The sequence below is a fragment of the Montipora foliosa genome, chromosome 12, assembly GCF_036669935.1.
Source record: "Montipora foliosa isolate CH-2021 chromosome 12, ASM3666993v2, whole genome shotgun sequence".
Classification (NCBI taxonomy): domain Eukaryota; kingdom Metazoa; phylum Cnidaria; class Anthozoa; order Scleractinia; family Acroporidae; genus Montipora; species Montipora foliosa.
The window spans coordinates 517072-535443 of record NC_090880.1 but is presented as its reverse complement, the minus strand read 5'-3'; the positions used below and the strand labels follow the sequence as shown (position 1 = coordinate 535443).

General features: G+C 39.1%; 2 protein-coding genes across 4 annotated transcripts in view; both read left to right on the top strand.

Annotated features, from left to right (window-relative positions):
* Positions 1-18372, top strand: part of LOC137978606 (adhesion G protein-coupled receptor E1-like) — a 193562-nt gene that overhangs the window by 23071 nt on the left and 152119 nt on the right. The gene's annotated exons all lie outside the window — the stretch shown is intronic.
* The window catches only part of LOC137979924 (uncharacterized), a 35590-nt gene continuing 32363 nt past the window's right edge, over positions 15146-18372 (top strand). The window contains exon 1 of one of the 3 annotated variants that reach the window (XM_068827237.1): positions 15146-15226. The gene's annotated coding sequence lies outside the window, so the exon portion shown is untranslated. The remainder of the gene's footprint in view (positions 15227-18372) is intronic. The other 2 variants (XM_068827239.1, XM_068827236.1) reach the window with 2 other exon arrangements.

Below are 18372 nucleotides of genomic sequence, written 5' to 3'. Positions count from 1 at the left end.
GCCACACAAGAAATAGCTAGAATCAAGCGAACCTGGTACAAATATTCGAGAGGTGTAAAGACCTTTAGTAGGAAGAAGACTATTTATCTGGCTTGAAAACGGTATAACTGAATAAAGCAACGCATTCGAAGTAGTACTGACTCAGGGCTTAATAATGATCTGTTTAGGGCTTTCCCTCGCTGCCACTATCTGCTCTAAAGTTTCAGGGAGTGAAAACTCATTTGCTTGACTCTTCCGCGCAAATTTGCGTGGACACGTGTGTCTACTTGATTACGTGACATTGCCCGGAAATTTTTTTTACGATGAGGTAAAAATAAAAAGACGAACTGCCAGCTTATGGAGACAGTGTTTTAAAGCACTGATCCACGAGGTCTCAAAGCCATGGATGAAGATACCATTGTTCCGGCAAAGAGACTAAAAACTGTGTTGGAGGCTTTTCGTGACACAAATGCCGGAAAACCATTGCAGGTACGTCGAGGGCTTACTTTTGCTAATTGTTTACATTTTCGCCGGATTGTTTGCAGTAGTAAACTCAGTATGGGTACCGGTTATGATAAAATTGATAAACTTGTGTTAGTGAGCTGATCTCAGATACGACAATTATTTTTTCGCTTTTCTATGTGGACAGACGGGGAAACTTAAGCTTCGGGCACACATTCTTGCGAAGAGCAACGAGTTGAGATCTCTCGAGACCCTTTCTGTTAATATCCAGAACACCAAAGCTGAGATTCGTCTCCAAGTAGTAGGAAGCAGCAGGAAGCCATCGTTGGTAGCTGTAAAAAAGGAAAAAGCAGCCCTCTCTGACGACGTACCGTTTGACGACGTGCGGTTGGCTGTGAATGCTAGTGGTGGATACCAGTTGTTTGTTTATCATTTCGATCCCGTAAGAAGTGAAACTATTGAAACTAGACCCTCCGTGAGGGTACACTGGGTTGCCTGTGGTACGTGCACCGTTCCAGACAATTTTTGTTCAAGTTGGGGGGTCATTAAGATCATTCAAGGGGTCACCCAGATGTCATACCAGCAGAGGCCCTTTGGCTTACGGGTTCTCACACGTTCGTACGACGAAACAGATCTGTCCTTGCGTAATATGTAGCTCTAACAGTGCACGATATCGTTTTGTTATTGTCTATCATTGTAGTGCCATAGTAGAAGTCTTGGGTAAATAGCCTGAGAAGACATGTGGTTACTAGCAAAGTACTGAACCCAGAAAGATTGAAGAAAATAAATGGGAAGTGAGGAACATTGGCGTGTGGGCTGACTTGTTGATAAACTTCTTTTCACCACAAGTGTGCCCTCTGAGCATATGAGAGCTTTGTAATACTAAAGTTCACTGAAGTTAACCCTGTCTGGCGGGGTTAGTGTTAGGATGGGAGACCAAAACAATAAACCCCTCTTAATACAGAAGCATCTGACCGAAAATACTATTAACGCTAACAAATGCAAACTCAGCAAAGTAAAAATTTTGTTAGCTTGCTTTATGCAAAACAAATATTGATGCAAAAGCAAATAACTATAGACCCATATCACTCAATGTCCAAACAAAAGATTTTGCCAGTCGAACCTCTCATTCAGTGTGAGGCTGGACGGGCAAAGATAATGCAAAGACAAAGCCTTTATTCCCCAAGGACTCCAAAATGGCCGCCGAGTGTTAAAGGTGAATTGACACACAGTTTTTAGAAAGAGCAGAAGGAAGTTTCCGGGACGGTCGATCGAGAATAAAATATTTACGACATGATAACAACATTAATTTTGAACCGTGAATATAGAATATAAAAAGTTACGATCAGCGACAAGCATTTTGGGAGATTTTTGCCATGTTCAAATACATCGCAAAATCGAAAGTGACATGGCCGGAATTCAGTGGGCGCCGTGATTAAGTTTATACCGCGGCATGTTTACTCGCCAAACAGAGAAGTATCGGTGTCAAATGATGGCAAGATACCGGGTTTTTGTAAGTTTCTTTTTCTGTCAAGTGTTATAAAGTTTGACAATGAAATGAGCGAAGTCAAAACAAAGATCACAATCGGCCAATTCTTGTTTATGCAAAGTCAAAACTTTCTCTTCAAGACGCGTACGACGTTATTTATCACCAGGTAATTCCATCATTTTGGAAATAGCAGCTACTTTATTATTCATCTGCGTCACAATTATTCACTAATTTTGGGGCTCATTTTCTTGAAACTCACGCACGCTTCCAACAGGCCTGTGAACCCTTCCTGCTTACAGAGCAATACTAAAAACTTCTCCAAAATCACATTTCAGCCTTAAGCTTGAAAATTCAATACACAACATGATATTCTAATTCACAAAGGCAGAAAATACCACAAAATCCTTTTCCAGCGAAAAATTTATTGAAACAAACAACATATTTGCTCTTAGAGGCGAAAACCTCTTCCTATTTCATTGCGTGCGTGAAGACAAGAAACTCAATCGTGTCAAATTACCATGTACTTCAGGTATATACAGCTCACTTGGATCTCGGCTCGACGGGCGATAGATTGTTGTCGAAGTCCATTACTCGTCGCTTTTGAGATTCCAGGTGTTGGTTTTTCACCGCCTGGCGAGTTTATCCAACTGACTTTCCATTATTGAGCTCTATAAGGGTAAATTTTGTTTAAGGATCCACTAAAACGCCATTCGCATTACATGACTTTCGACGACATTGCAGGCTAAGTTAATGATTCTACTGTGTCCACCAGAGAGATCTACGCAGTTCCACTACCCTCGCGATCCTAAGAAAATACGCGCAGAAGGTTCTATTCACAAAGACACCACTTACCAGGGGAGTGACAGGAAAGACTTTTACCGACACGAAAAAAAAATATAATAATAAAAATAAAAATAATAATAAAAAATAAACCAAACAAACTAAACCCAGACCTCGACTTGGTGTGCCATACTGGCAACCCAGTAACTAAACATCTTTTCAATCCGAACTGCTTGCTTCTACTCACCTATCCCATTCTAATCCTCTCGAGTACTTCTGTCGTACTCCACCCTCCCTTTACAATTTTCCTTAAGAAGTCAGTATACTACTTTCAATTTCAACCTAGTTCAAAATTAAAATGACCTATGATGAAATTAAAATTAACCTGAATTTAAATTTAACCGTAACAAATACATTCATTTTGGCTGGTGGAAATGTCGCAGTATAACTTTTTCACCGGCGCACAGGGAGGAGAGGGGGGGAGCGGGGGGGGGGGGGTGGGGGGGGAAATCGTCATATTTAATTGTCGCGAAATATGCACACCTAAAAATCGCGAAATAAACATGTCGCGAAAATTTCATGTAATAAAGTACTATGAGTTCATCCATTAATGATTAATAATGGTAACTGAACTGAGTGAAGTGCAATTGGGTCTGAAATCATACGTGTGATTTTAAAATCGAACGAGCGCGCAGCGCGATTTCGATTTACAATCACAAGTATGATTTCAGACCAAAATTGCACGACACGAAGTTCAATTACTAATTTATTACATCCATTTAGAAATCACACAATAATTATTTAATCGATAAAATACAGGATTTTAGTCAGTACCAATATTTTATTGACCCAGTTGGGAACAAAAGTTGCAAAATTCGGCACACAATGGTTTTCTTTGTCTTTCATTTTCCTGCAATTTGATTGGTTACCTTAAAGAAGCCTTGGAATCTGATTGGTTGTTTTGTTTTAGTGTTCCTTTCTCTTTGGCTGGGAAAATGCTGCGATTTAGAGCAAAATATAGTACGATTTGGAAATAAATCGCGTTGCTGAGAGCCAATCAGATTGCAAGGATCAGCAGTGATTCCTAAATGGTTGTAATAAACCTTGGAATTGTTGAATATCGGCCCTCATGCAAACCTGACCGCAATTTTTCTCATCAAAACTAATCCAGTAATAGCAAGGACCAAGAGATGATGAGGAGAGAGAACACATTCCCATGCTCCCTTTCTTAATCCAGTTTTTTTTTTTTTTTTCAATCTGTTTTAAGCCTCGCGCCAAAATGTGAAAGTTATTTTGGAGTGGTCTAATATCTCGACTCCGGATCGAGCGCATCCGGGTTCGGGTCCTGGCCGGGGACATTGTGTTGTGTTCTTGGGCAAGACACCTTACTCTCACAGTGCCTCTCTCCACCCAGGTGTATAAATAGGTACCGGCGAAATGCTGGGGGTAACCCTGCGATGAACTGGCATCCCATCTAGGGGAGAGTAAAAAATACTCCTAGTCGCTTCATGTCACAGAAACGGGGATAAGCTCCGGCTCTGATGGGCCACTTGGCTCGTAAACATCTTTTACTTTTACTAATCTCGCACGCAGATCTCACTCTGTCACTGGACATGACCGTGAGAGCTCTGGGAACGAGATTAGGTCTTGTTCCCATGGTCGCGCAGCCATCAATGACCAATCAGGTGTCTTCCTTAAAATAACCGCGCATCATGACCACGAGCTAAATTTATATTGAAAGAAATTGTCATTGGAAGACTCCTATAAATGGCGAATGTTTTCTCTCCACTCATCCTCTCTAAAGATTGGGGGAATGCCTCGGTTTCCATACACGGTGCTGTGTATACGGCGAGAGCTACTGAAATTTGAATTGACCAATGAAAATTCAGCGAGCGGAAAAAGTTGTACTATCCGACGTCACGTCAATTGTTATAATACACTTTATACTTTATTTAAAATGTAAAGTGTAGTACTGTATATATCAATTCGCAATTAAAGGGCCAGGAAACCGTTTAAAAGATTTTGTGGCAACGTTTTTGTCAACAAACTTTGGCTCCAAAACTGGGTTGCCAGCGAGCGGCGATTCGAACATGAGCTGTTGTACTTTGGCTGTTATTTGTCCTTTTTCTAACTATTTTTAAACGACTTCAGTCTTGTATTGTCAAATTAAGTATAAGAAGACGTCACAACTGTATTGATGATGTATTTATTTGTGCTAACTTCGCGAAAAAAGACTTTGATGACGTCCTTTCGACAGGGTAGACATACATAGCGGAGCAGTCCTCTGGGACAGCCTTCCCTGTAATGTGAGAGAAGCTAAATCTTTAAGTCAATTTAAACGACTAGTTGATCTTCATTTTTAATGTTAGGGTATACACGACATTCATGCAAAACAGGTTTTAGTTAGATTAGTTGTAGTTAGTTTTTGTATTTTGTTTAGGGTAGTAGGTCATTTCTAATTTTTATACTCCTGATGATTTAACCGTGTTTAAATAAAGATTTTACATGACATGACATTACATTACATTACATTACATTACAACAACGTCGTTTACGCACATAAATGCTCCGTTTCCGGTGAGAGGGCAAAGGATTGGAAGGATAGCACAGTTAAAGTTTTATTGAAAAAAATTATCATTGGAAGTATCCCGTGTGTGGTAAATGTGTTCTCTCCACTCATCCTCTCTATTGATTGGGGAATGCCACGCTTTTTGATACACGGCTCTCGGCGCTGTATCATCTCATTTAACGATCCTTGCAAATATTTAGTCATCTAACTTAATTTCTTTGTAATTTACCTGCCAGCTATGATGAATTCAGTGATACTATCCAGTGATGGATTTTATCTGCGCCATCTTGCAATGTTTCTGTCGCCTGTCATTGGAGATGACTCCCGGTGGGAACTCTGTTACAGAAGCTCGACCCACGGAGATTCTGATCACAAGTTTCACAGTAATTGCGATGGAAAAAGCAACACGGTTACAATTGTCAAGAAAAACGATTTCGTGTTTGGAGGATTCACAGATATCCCTTGGGGTAGGTATTCAACGTTCAGCTATCTTTAAATCACGGTTTTTCGTTACTGTGATAAATTTCTTGCACATGTTTTATTGCATATACGCGATTTTAAAGGATTTCGTCGCTTTTAAACATTAAAGTTATTCAATGCCAGAAGAGCAACAACATATCAGATAAATTTTCTGTGCAAACTTGAATTTTTTTTCGAAACTTACGGTATTAAAACCAAATTTTATCGCCCAGATGGGTTACCATATATTGTTACCAATGCACGCTGCATGCTGCATGCTGCACGCGCGCCTTCGGTGCGAATGACAGGAATGAAAGAAAACTCTAAAAAAATTCAATCTTAAACGGGTTTTTAATACATGACCTCCGCGGTACCGGTGCCGGTGCTCCAAAAATTGATTTATCAAGCAATCTGGGGGCTTGTCATTATGTACGTTGGTAATAAATTTACAAAGGGGTTGGATGTGAAGAGACTATTGTAATAAATGGCAGACAAACATGTGCGCTCTATTCTTTTTGCAGGTCAAATATATGCAGTACTGCACCGGTATTTTCGAGACCATAGCTGAAAATACCCTTCATGCCCAATTCATTACAAGCAATATGCAAGGGCACCTACTAAAAGTCATGACGTGTCCCCTTATCGTGATCTTCTTTGCTTCGGTCAGAAATACAAGTTACAACAAGTACCTCCCCCCCCCCCCCATCCCCCACCCGGCGGGTACTCCCTTTTATGGGCTTTATAGGTATGTGCGGCCCCAAAGGGTGTGGTTTTTATCCGTCTTGGTCTGAAATAGAGTATCGATTTTGAACATTTTGGTCTGAAATAGGGTATGGTTTGTTCAATCAAGTCTTGAATTAGGTGTGTTTTTTTAGAAGAAGCCTCTTCTTCTTCATCATTAGGCGATAAGACCATCAACAAAGCCCTTCTCGATTTATTAAGCCAATCGTATTACAGTTGAAATCGGTCTGAAAATGGGTCAGTTTGATTCAAGGCAGAGGAATATGGTGTTATGTCAAAATAATATCCCTCAACTGATAATGATCTTCATTCTCAATACTTGTTCACCGGACAGTGTTTACATAATTATCACTGTTGGGAGTCAAAGTGTTCATAAGCGACTAAAGAGTGAATATATTATCGCCCTATCATTTTTCTTTTAAATACGCCATTTCTCTTTGATCAATTTTGAAGTACAATGAATGATTTTTCCTTCTTTCAGAATCGCCAGGAAACGGTAATGGGAAATTCGGTGCCACAGAGAAAGCGTTTATTTTCTCGCTACGAAACGCCGAAGGACTGCCGCCCTTCAAAAGCAATGTAAAAGATCGTTCCAAAGCGATAGATAACGTTGGACATGTCGGCCCTACGTTTGGAGAAAATGACCTCCTAATTCATAGGATTTCGGCCACTTCATCCTCAAATTTTGTTGACAACTACATTGTCCCAACAGGGGTTCAGAACAGGTTAACTCTTCTTGCCGGAGCTTCAACCTTTGAAGAAGATGAGGTGGAGGTGTTTTTTCGTCTTTGATCAGTAAAGCACAAAAGTACGTTGGTTATTGGCATTCTCGTCACCAGAGCCTCGGATTGACTCAAGGCTCGGGGAAACTCTATGTAGGAGCACATGCGCCGCAGGATTCTTATAGCCAAAAATTGCCTATTTGAACCCTACAGCGCTTGCTCACTTCTTGTGCTAGCATGAATGCACCAATGATAGACGCTTTTGATTGCTCTTCACGAGAAGCAATGAGAAAACAGTTTGTTTCAGGTTTCCCCAGAGCTCTTCTCTCCCTCAGTCAGGAGAGAGCTCTGAGGACGAGATTGGTTTATTTGCTATTAGGAAACCTAAGGGACCACAAAAGAATTTTTCGTGCGTTGCTAAGGAAGTGAAATGTTACTTCCGGTGACTGACGTCATCATATCGTGAGCTGACCAGAAAACCCTCTCACTTTCCCATACATACGTATCACAGTTTGGCTGCTACATGACGCAAAAAAAGAAAACAGCCAGCAAAAATCACCGCACAAACTGTCAGATCCACTGCGCATGCGTAAACGAACTGACTTCCGGTTTGAGAAAAAGCTAAATTTCCGGCGGTCTTTAAGTTCAATTATTTTTTTTATATGGCACTCCCAAATACAGAATATAGCTAAGCATTGATTTTTTGAAATCGTCTTGTTTGAAAATGTTATGGATATTTTACAATCGTTTATCTCTTTAAAAAGAACAGTTTTCAAAATAAAAAGAAAACCATGCTTGGCTGGATGCAAAATTCTCTCAAAAAACATTTCAGTAGGGCCTCAAGTCAGCCAGCACTCTTTCTATAACCGCGGGCTTGTCGGCGAACTGTGGGCTCCCATAAGCAGTCAAGTCTACTGATCTCTAAAAGAGACTGGATCGATCGAACAACCCATTGTTTTTACTCCAGCGGTGCATCTTGGCCAATTTTGCGCTAAAGCTTCGTATACACACTGAAGTTATAGGTAAGAGCGGAACCTCCTTCGATATAAAGAGGCAAAAACTTTGAAAGTGGTTTTGCCAACATTGCCACATTGCTTTCCTCTCACTTTTGATAGTTTGTTCTGCTTCGCATGAAACAATAAATGCTCGATCCAGTCTTTTTCGAGATCAGCAGTGGTCTCGACTCACTTCAACTGCGCTTCTTTCTGAAGTGGTTAGAAGTATTTTTTATTCAGTGCTGACCGAAGGAATCGTTGTTTTGGAGTGAAAATAGGTGTACCCTGTGAACGAGAAAATTAAAGAAACCATCCAAACATATTGCTCATCACAAGTGCTCGCTTTGCACCATTCTCCGCACATATGATGTGGAATAACAAAGTGCTTTCGTAGTTGTGACACATTTCCTATTTGACACGACTAGGCAACACGAATTGTTCTTAATTGTTTCATTTTAGGAGAAAAAGTCTGTCTTGTATCGTACTTGCCCTTGCAATTCAAATCATATCTTAAAACTTGCTTACAAAAAAATTAACAAGGCCGAAGCCAGTATGAGGTAAACCGAGGCACTTGTCTAGCTCAGCCAATTTTTAAACCGTGATTCCGTTGTTGTCTGTAAAATGTACTCATCATAAACATCTAAAATATCTATGAAGATAATTTGACCATGGACATTGCGTCAGTCAATTTTATTCTAGCTATGACCCTGGTTAACATATTTAGTAAATCTGTAGTTATTCATCTATGTTTTTTTCTACCGGAAACTTATTAAAGTTAAAGTTATGCAGTACTCCCTCTTTCCTCAACATTATCAGGAGCCCAACCTAACCCTACAACTCCAATAATACGTCTATGGAACTCCAAGGTCTATGTTATGTCTATGTAATGGCATTTCAACATATCAAGCTACTTTTAGACGAGTTCTTAAAGTCCCTGTGACGCTATCTTTTAAACGGGTTTAACTTTTTTAGAACACTGCCCATTTTAACATATTTGGATATCTTTCTGTAATTAATTTTACGAAGTATTTATAAGTAGACTAGAGAAATCATTTTAAGATTATTATGATGAATTTTTGTCTCTGATGCTATCAAAGACAATAATAATTATTTATGCGTGTGAGCAGTAATTTTTAGTGTTAAGGGTTAAATTCCTAGTCTAGCGATTAGGGTTGAGCTCTCAGTTAGGTTACACGTTACGTTACACACTTATTTGAAACGGTTAGCATTTCAGGAGGTGTAAGACAACTGCAGGCTTGCCTACAAATCGCGCTGATAAACAGTGTTTAAGTCTATAAAGCGCCCATTTCAAATATCGCTGAGAAGCAGTATTTAAGTCTGAGCATCATTTTAAAACGGTTAACTTTTACTGCGATTTACGGTTAGTCTGCAGTTTGCAAGTGTTATACACTGCAATCTAGGTAAGGGATCGGCACGCATTGTAGTGATAATCAGATTGCAGTGATCACTTATTGGCAGTGTTTAGTCTAAAACAACCGCTGTCTTGGTTTTTGGGCTAAGAATATTGGCTCATGGTTGGTGGAAGTAAAGCATTCTTTCACCTGTAGGATAAAGGGGTTTAGTTTGTAAAGAAGCCGTGTGCAGTGTCAGTGGGGACGTTATATAAACAAAAGGGTTTATCAACTGAGTTGATATGGTAAATTGACCACTGTAAAGAAATTTGAAAGCTGACGTTTGGAGTGTTAGCCCTTCGTCAGAGCTAAACCATTTTCTGTCTTTCACAAATAGAACTGCTTTTCACAATGAAAAAACGGTGATATTCTTTAATCATTCCATTGGCAATATAGCTTGTATAATATACGATTTATAAATATCGGTCTCTCAGATTTTCAATTAAATAGAGCAGTATACAACTGGAAAGTAACTGCATCACAATTAAACGTAACAATGGTATTATTTGTACCGTTACAATATTAAATTAATAAACAAGAATTTATCTTGAAAGGAAATTACTCATTTTGCAAAATGACTTGTTTACAAGATGCATATAAAGGAAATGTCTTCGAAATAGTCGAAAGTAAGATTAGTAGCACTGCACAGTTTTAATGTTGTAGGAGAAAGAAGTCTTTGGACTTTTCCAAACTTGGTTACTACTCGAGCATAATGATTTTCGATCAAAGTTAATTTTCCCTAAGGCATGTTGGGGTACAAGGGAGGCATTTTACCATCAATTCGATCTCTATCGAGGGACGGAGGACTATTGGCGCTGCCATTGCAATTGGTTGTTGGGCATTTTCTGTGCATAGAAGGGATGTGTTGACAACTTTGGCTGATTTCTGCATAATTTCTTGAAGCCACTTTCCTGTGATTTGACTGACTGTATGCTTGGGACAAAACTTGAAACAGTTCCCGTTTTGGGACTCCTTTCTTGTTTTTCGTCTTGTGAAGAGTTCCTGTAACCCATCTCCTTCGAGTTATCATGTTGTTCCATTTTGTCAATTGTTTCGTCTTAGATCGATCTTTGTTTCAATAAAAGCGGAGTTGCTCCTCTGTTTTTCCTTAAAGAAATGTTCTAAATATATTTTTTTTTGTGATACTTTTGCTTTTAGGTGGCATTTAAATTTCTCTATTTCTCTATAGAAATTTAGTTCATGTACGCAATTACGTTGGCGTGACTCTGCCATATGCCGGGCTCTGGTGTTGTATTGCACATTTCTGAATAAAACAAAGTTTGGACCGAGAGTGGCCTGGGGTGAGTGATGAAATATTATTTTATAAATTATTCTGGGGAATTTGCATCAATAGACCTTTTCGGCTTGTACGTTTTGTTCATTAAAAAGAGTGCATGCAGGCATATTCATGCTTGCATGCCCTCATTTTAATGAACAAAACAAAAGACCAAACCTCCTGAGTATTATCACATGATCTGTATTGGGAAAACAAAATGCACAAGCCGAAAAGGTCTATTGCTTGCGTGGTTAAGTGGATTAAGGAAGAGGCAACAGAATCAGAGGTAGGGAGCTCAAGATCAAGTTCTAGTGAGTATACAGAGAGGTTTTGACAAATATGTGTGCGTCTTGAAGAATATGAAACGGGCATAAGTGGTATCCGAGGGTGGGCAAGAATGGAGGTATGGAGAAAGGGTTTAGGTAAGTAGAAAGGAGGAAAAGATGTCTGGTTTGGAAAAACCCAATCTTGTACCCAGAGTCCTCGGGCTTTTTGGTCAGCGGGTGAGCGCCCGGAGAGACTCTGGGATAATGGACTCTATTTTCCCAGAAAACGTGGGTTCCAGTCTTATTGTGCATGCTTGAGTTTAAACGAAAACTGAAAAGAGAAAACAGTACTGACAGTAGAAATAGCGTGTATAAAGTGTTCGAGAAACAAAACTTTGGCCTTACTCACCATAAAAGAAATTGGAGCTCGGAAACGACTCCATTGAGGATACCTAAACTTCGAGCCAGGATTCGAGCTAGGATCCGAGCCAAAATTCCAGCCAGGATTCGATCTAATGTGAGCTTTCTCCGCTATTTATTCTCGAATCTCTTGGTTAGGTGAGGTCTCGAATCGGTTAGGTTAGGTCTATTAAGGTTGGTTCTAGTCTAGTTAGGTCTAGTTAGGGTTAGGGTAGGTCTCGGTTAGGTTAGGTTAGGTCTCGGTTAGGTCTCGAATCCTGGCTTGGATCCTGGCTTCACTCTTACTTTATCTCGACTCCATTGGTTTGCTGTAAAAGCGAGTGAAGATAAAACTTTAAATTATGACGCTTTGGGTAAGTGTATTTTTAGTGTTGCAGCGTGCATTCCATCGTGCAGAATACCATCGTGCAAGTAACATGATCAACAAATTTATGTGGAAGCGACACTAATGTCCTCTTCTACTACAATTTTATGTTTCCGTAATTGTGAATGACTCCGACCTTCTTTTATAGATTTCTCTCCAAAAAGACTGCTTTAAAGTTTTCCCACGGTACTTTTGCAACAGTTTTTGGCAGCGTGAGAAAAAAGACAATTCAAACCCCGTCGTTTCATTATTTTTGGGATTTATATATTTCTGAGGTAGAAAAAACAAACAGCACTGAATCTAGTTTTAGATTTTAAATCTCCCTCTAAATTCTGGGGTTTCCGACTTACTTACCGACTTTCTGTCGGACTGCCATTGTTATGCAAGCGACCAATCAAAAAATAATTTAAATCCATGATCCCAGGGTCTCTCTGGGCGCTCACCCGCTGACAAGGACTCTGGGTACGAGATTGGGAAAAATCCAAACCAAAAACAAAATTAAACCTGAACATAGTGACTAAAAATATACTATGGTGACTGACTCTTACACTTGAAACTTGTCTTCTAATTTAGACACAACCGTTGTTTTGCTTTATAATTTTTGCTGTGGCAGTGTTGGAAATACTAATGATTTGACTCTGTACAAGTGTTTTGCTTTTGTTGAACAAGACAGTCGATGATTTTTAGATTTTTATTGGAAATACCAGGGATAGTGTAGTTAAGGAATCCGATGAAATACAAAAAGATAATCATGTTTTGTGATTACATATAATTACTTAACTAAACCTCTTGGATCACTGAGATGCAGTGTGCTTTTGCTTTCATCTATCAAAAAATTACAATTTAAAGGCCAAAAATGCTGGGAAATGCCCTTTCTGGTGTTTTGTTTTCAAATATTTTCAAGAGGTGGGAGGCGGTGCCTCACACACCCATGGCCCCAGTCCCCGCCCCTGCAAAGAACGGGCTTTCACCCGTCCAATGCGTCCCCCCGAATTTCAAAAAAAAGTTGCTTAAGATCTTTGCACCCCCCTCAGTTTTTCCGGGCCTGCTATGGCTCTGTATTGTCGATAGCAAATAGGCCTTATTACGGTTTTGGAAGCCATCTTGACGGGTAGCCAAACATGTCCGAAATAACAGTGTTTCTACGGGAATCTGCGTTAAAATCACTTGAGAAAACCTTGAAAGTAGAAACGTCTGTGAAATGGTAAAATTTAGTTGCTAACCAAAGGATTTTACTGGCAAAATTTGAAGGTCCTACGTGTTCTAGAATTTGGCCAGCGAAATTTGAAATTTTGTCATACAATTGCTTGATTATTTACGCTCATTCAGACACGTGTCTGTGGGAAAAAACTACAGACAAATGTAAAGGAAATTTAAGATTTCGCTGGGCAAGTTCCCGTGATAAGGCCTATTAAACGGATCACTAGTTCGCCTTCCCTTGACATTTATATCTATTGGCGTTTGCCGCGTCGTGTTTCATTCGACAATTTAGATTCTTGTTTTTACGCCTTAAATTAGCACCAGGGATAATATTTTAATTAGAAGTGACTTGTTAAATATTTAACAATTATTCGCCGAAGGAAGTGAATAAAAAAATTCATCGATATTTACCCAGCCTGAGGTGAATAATTGTTTTTAGTATAATTACATAGGCAATTCTTTGAAAAAATATGCATTTTCTCTAAATATCTCGACAAAAACGGCTTGCGGCCTTTTTGAAAAACCGCTTACCGAGTAATAATCACCTCATCGGCACCTATTTAAGTGTCTCTCCACGTCATTACTAAACTTTGTAAAATATTCTTCCCTAAGCGTGAATGGCTTTTCGTGGGATGTGTCAGAACGTTTCACATCGACTCAATGTCTCTTCTTCCCGCTGGGAACAAGAGGCATGGGTTTTTTTACAAATACTTGCCAGCAACTCCAGTTCATCACCGCAATAAAATCTAAATGGCACAGAAAACCTCTGGTAACTTCGATATAACGGAAGAAAGGTTCCCCCTCTTAAAAGGTTCCCTCTTGTTTAAGTTGATAAACTTCCTCTGACCGCCCGTATGAAAATGAAAACAATCGTGTGATAAGTTCTACACTGCAGTGAGGATAAAGTAAAAAAAAAACCGATGCTATGTGGATAGTCTTTCCTACTTTTACATATACTTGCCTGCAACTTCAGTTCGTCACCGCAATACTGATTCTTAATGGCACTGAAAACCTCTGGTAAGGAATGCCTGAAGAAGTTAACAGAATTAAATTTTCTGTTCCATTTTATTCTGAGTCAAAAATTCCGACATTTTCAACGAGATTATAGTTCATACTGGCTCATTTTATTTTATCATCCGATCATCAGCGACCTGGTATATCTTCAACTTTGAAAACATATATGTGTAAAAAAAGTAAACACAGGTGTTTCCTTTAGAGACAAGAATTCAATTGTCGTATCAAAAACATTCCATAATATTATGCTTCGGGTTCGAAGCTTTGCAAATTTGACCTTTTTTTTCTGCAAGTGGGACGTGATGTGTGTGTGTTCTCGCGATTTCACGCCTCTGTGACACAGGCTATAGATGGGTACTCACAAAATGCAGGAGCAAATTCATAAGTTTCTTTGAGTTTTTAAAACTCGACAAAAATTACATCATCAGAATCTTTGACGACGTCATTTTTTACTTTTCTTCCTTTCAAAAAGCATAGTGCTATCGACAAATTTCTGCCACAGAAGTTTAAAGTACTACTTGTTTAATAAGAGGTTTTCACGTGACGTCAACGCCATGCTGGTGGACGAAAACACAACACAAGATCTCTCATTAGCTTCAATTGTTCGTCCACCAGAAGTCGTACATTTCTCTATTGTTATTGGTATCCCTAGGGGTTAGTTCAAAACATTCTATTAGGGCCTCTAGTTTCGATGACCACCAAAACTTGGAAATTTACAGTAAACTTTTTTAAACAATGATTCCCTTAGCGTTGGTCGCTTTTCATGGGATGAGTCAGAATGTTTCACATCGCCTCAATGTCTCTTCTAAAACTGTTTAACTTGTTATATCTTAAGAAAAATTGTTGAGGCGCCAAATAAATGTAGTACAGGAGAAAATCATTAACTAACTAATTATCGGCAGGTGTGATGATAATTAATTGTCAGTCCTCTGCTGCACTTATTAAAAATTAAGAAATTATGTGATGTTGTCAGTTAATTGTTGCTACAGTAACTTTGCGGACATGGATTATTTTCTTCGGTGCTACATTCTGTATCCGTTGCTTTATTTTGGAGCATCTTACGCTTCTTATGAAGAAGGTAAGTGTTCTGTCGAATGACGCTTTTTTTAATATTATTATAGCATTTTAAACTGTGGTCACTTTAGAGGGGAATAACTCAAATAAGATATCACTGAGCTTAACAATGGATACGAGATCGTTATCTGTTAAGGATATCAAATCCCTTTATTGTAATAATTTCTCGACTACCCGGAGCCGTTCTGCATGGCAAGTGTGTACTAACATTCCAAGAATAAAATGGGTATGAACGGTGTCGATGTTTGGAGAGAAAATTGAAAATTTATTACCAAACTCTCGCCTCCTCCTCACACACATCATCGTCGAGTGGAAGCCGCCCATTTCGTACAACATGAACAAGATGGAAACAACGAGAAACACAAATTGGAATTGCTCAAACTTATACAGTATTTTGAAGTAAAGTTTTTGTCGCCGTAGCGGTGGTGGTTTCTTAAACTCCCTCTTTAAGCGCTCCCTAGTCTCTACGAGAAGGAACAAAATGGTGAAGTTAGCACGTAGTGGAGGGATGATCGCTTATGCCATCACGACTTTGATATTCTGGCGAAAACGGTTCCGTGTAAATACTTAGAAACCGCATCGATTTTCACACGGTTTCGAAGTCATGAAACCTCGTCGATTTGGAACTTCGTTCGTGTGAAAGTTGCCTTATTCTTAGGATACTTAAGCACATTCCATTGAACGACGCGAACGAGATGAATAATCGCGAAAGACTTCCGACAGAGCAGAGTTATTATATATATATATAATATTTTGAGATGAAGTTTCCATCGACGTCGCTGTCGTGGATCTTAAAGTCCCTAATTTCGATTTTGACTTTGGCTTAGAGAATAGCTTTGATGTTAACTTTAAGTTTCACGAAGTCAGGGTGTCAAGTGACAAATGACACTAGCCAAAACATGGGAAAAAAATAGACATTTTCATCTCAAAATAGGAACAAAATATGAAACGTTCCATCAACTCTACTCCTCTTAACAAAGCCAACAACAGCTCTGTTTCATAACCCAATGCCCTATTTAATATCTAACAGACAAGATGGCAGGCATCCTTCATAGAAACAAGTGCTAAAACGTTTTAGCAAGGAAAACGTGTCCTTCACCTTCCAAATTACATCACATACAGTAAAAGCCAACAAAGACTATTCGTAAACAAAAATAATCTAACGCTTAATATTTTTGGGCTATTTTAGCACACTGGGTAACCTTAGCTTTGCTCTTATTTTTGGCATTGTTTGTCGTTGACGACATGGCCTTGTCCAACACGTTTATGCAGATTTTCAGTTACCAATGTTCTCTGAAGTAGTTCATTGGATTCACTTTAGAAGCTGAATAAAATTTTCTTATGTTCAAAAGTTTATTCAAAGCTACGTCTTGTCCCTTTTGGTCATAAGGGGAACACGTTAAGTATATCCGAACAATTATACCTTGTGTAAACAAGGGCTTGTTTGTAACGGTTACCACTCTATCAGCTATCAGAAAACGTATAAGGATGAAAAACATTTGAACTTTTTTCGAATAAAACATTGCTATAAAGACAAAGATACAACTGTCTCTAAAGAGATGGCATACCACAACTCAGTATTGCTCAAAAACAAAAGGGATGAATTCGGATTGAATTACTAGCTTCCTTAATTCCACATAGCAGCTGCACAAGCTTGCAAATGACCTCCCAGACTTATTTGCATGCTACCAAAAACATCGAGAAGGTCTGGACACAAGTTTCAAAAGGTTATTATTCAAACACGACCTAAAATTCTCCGTGTTTTTTTTTTTTTTGTTGTTGTTGTTGTTTTGAAGAATTTACCAATTTTATTGAAATTTTTATCTACAACATTTCAAAATGTTCCCCTGCACTAGGTAAAATCCTCCAAAAAAGGGAAAAATTAGGAATTTCTTGAAAAAATAGGAGAAAATTGGAAGCAGGCCAAAAAATAGAAAAAAGTAGGAAAAATAAGAACTTGACGCCCTGTGGCAGCACTCATATCAAGGTTCACTGTGCATGTTAATTAAGCTCAAATTCGACTGAAGATGTAGGTTAAGTTAAACTAGAATTTTAATTTTTGAAGGTTCGTCATTTCTAGATTTAAACTCTTGAAACAGTTAGACTGAGAATTAAATCAAGAGTGCGTTCGATTGACTGTATTCCGGAATAGGAATACTTGGAATAGAAGTTAGAAAACCTTTGCTTTTACGGGGATTCACATTAAAATTGTCAAACACCTGCTAAAATGATATTTTCAACATATCTTAATTATTCTTGTTGCTTCAAAACGCCAGACGTACCGTTTTAAATCATCACTCCACGTATTCTTATTCCGGAATAGGGTCAATCGAACATACTCTTGGCTACGGCTGCTTTATTTTTTGGAGCCTGCGTGCCTACGGGGACATACTGCAAACCGTAAACCGCGGTTTGCGGTTAGCCGTTTGCCGTTAGAAGTTAGCTTGATTTTGAACTTCAGCAAGCCGTTCCTGTTATTCACATCGGCGCCGCTATCTTGGACTTTTCTTGCTAGAACTGCTCTCAAATCAAACAGCTCAAATTCTCCCAAAACTCATATTTGGTCCTTAAAATTTAACCCAATAGATAGCAAACTGATGTAAAAACATAACTGATATGGTCAAATGCGAAGTCTGATTAATCTCTAGCTATAAAACGCTGCCGTAAATCAATTATCGCAAGAACGGTGTCTTGAAGGTGAAACTCGAACCGCAGAGGCCAGAACAAGATCACGTGATTTCCCGAGGTTTGCGGTAAGCGGTACTGCCCGAAAAATTCGTTGCTAAAGATCTCTGTTGTTTCGTAACGAGCGCGCGCGCGTGTCACAACTGTGTGTGCATATCGTTTTGGCGGTGTATTAATATGCTGGCTTGAAGAGAAAGATCTGTCCTGCTCTAGACTTGAAGAGAGAATGAGAGATTACAAGGAAGCAAAGACATGACCTAAAGGGAATTCGAATAAAGCGTGCAATAACAATCACACCAGACGATCTCACCAAAAACCAATGAAAAACACACTAAATGACCTCATCGAAAACCAATGAAAACACTGTCGGTCTGTAAAAATGCCGTTACATAGGCCCAGTATGGGAGCTGTAGGCTCCGGGTCTTGGGTTCCTGCCTTGTGATACATCTTTTGTCGACCTTAAGC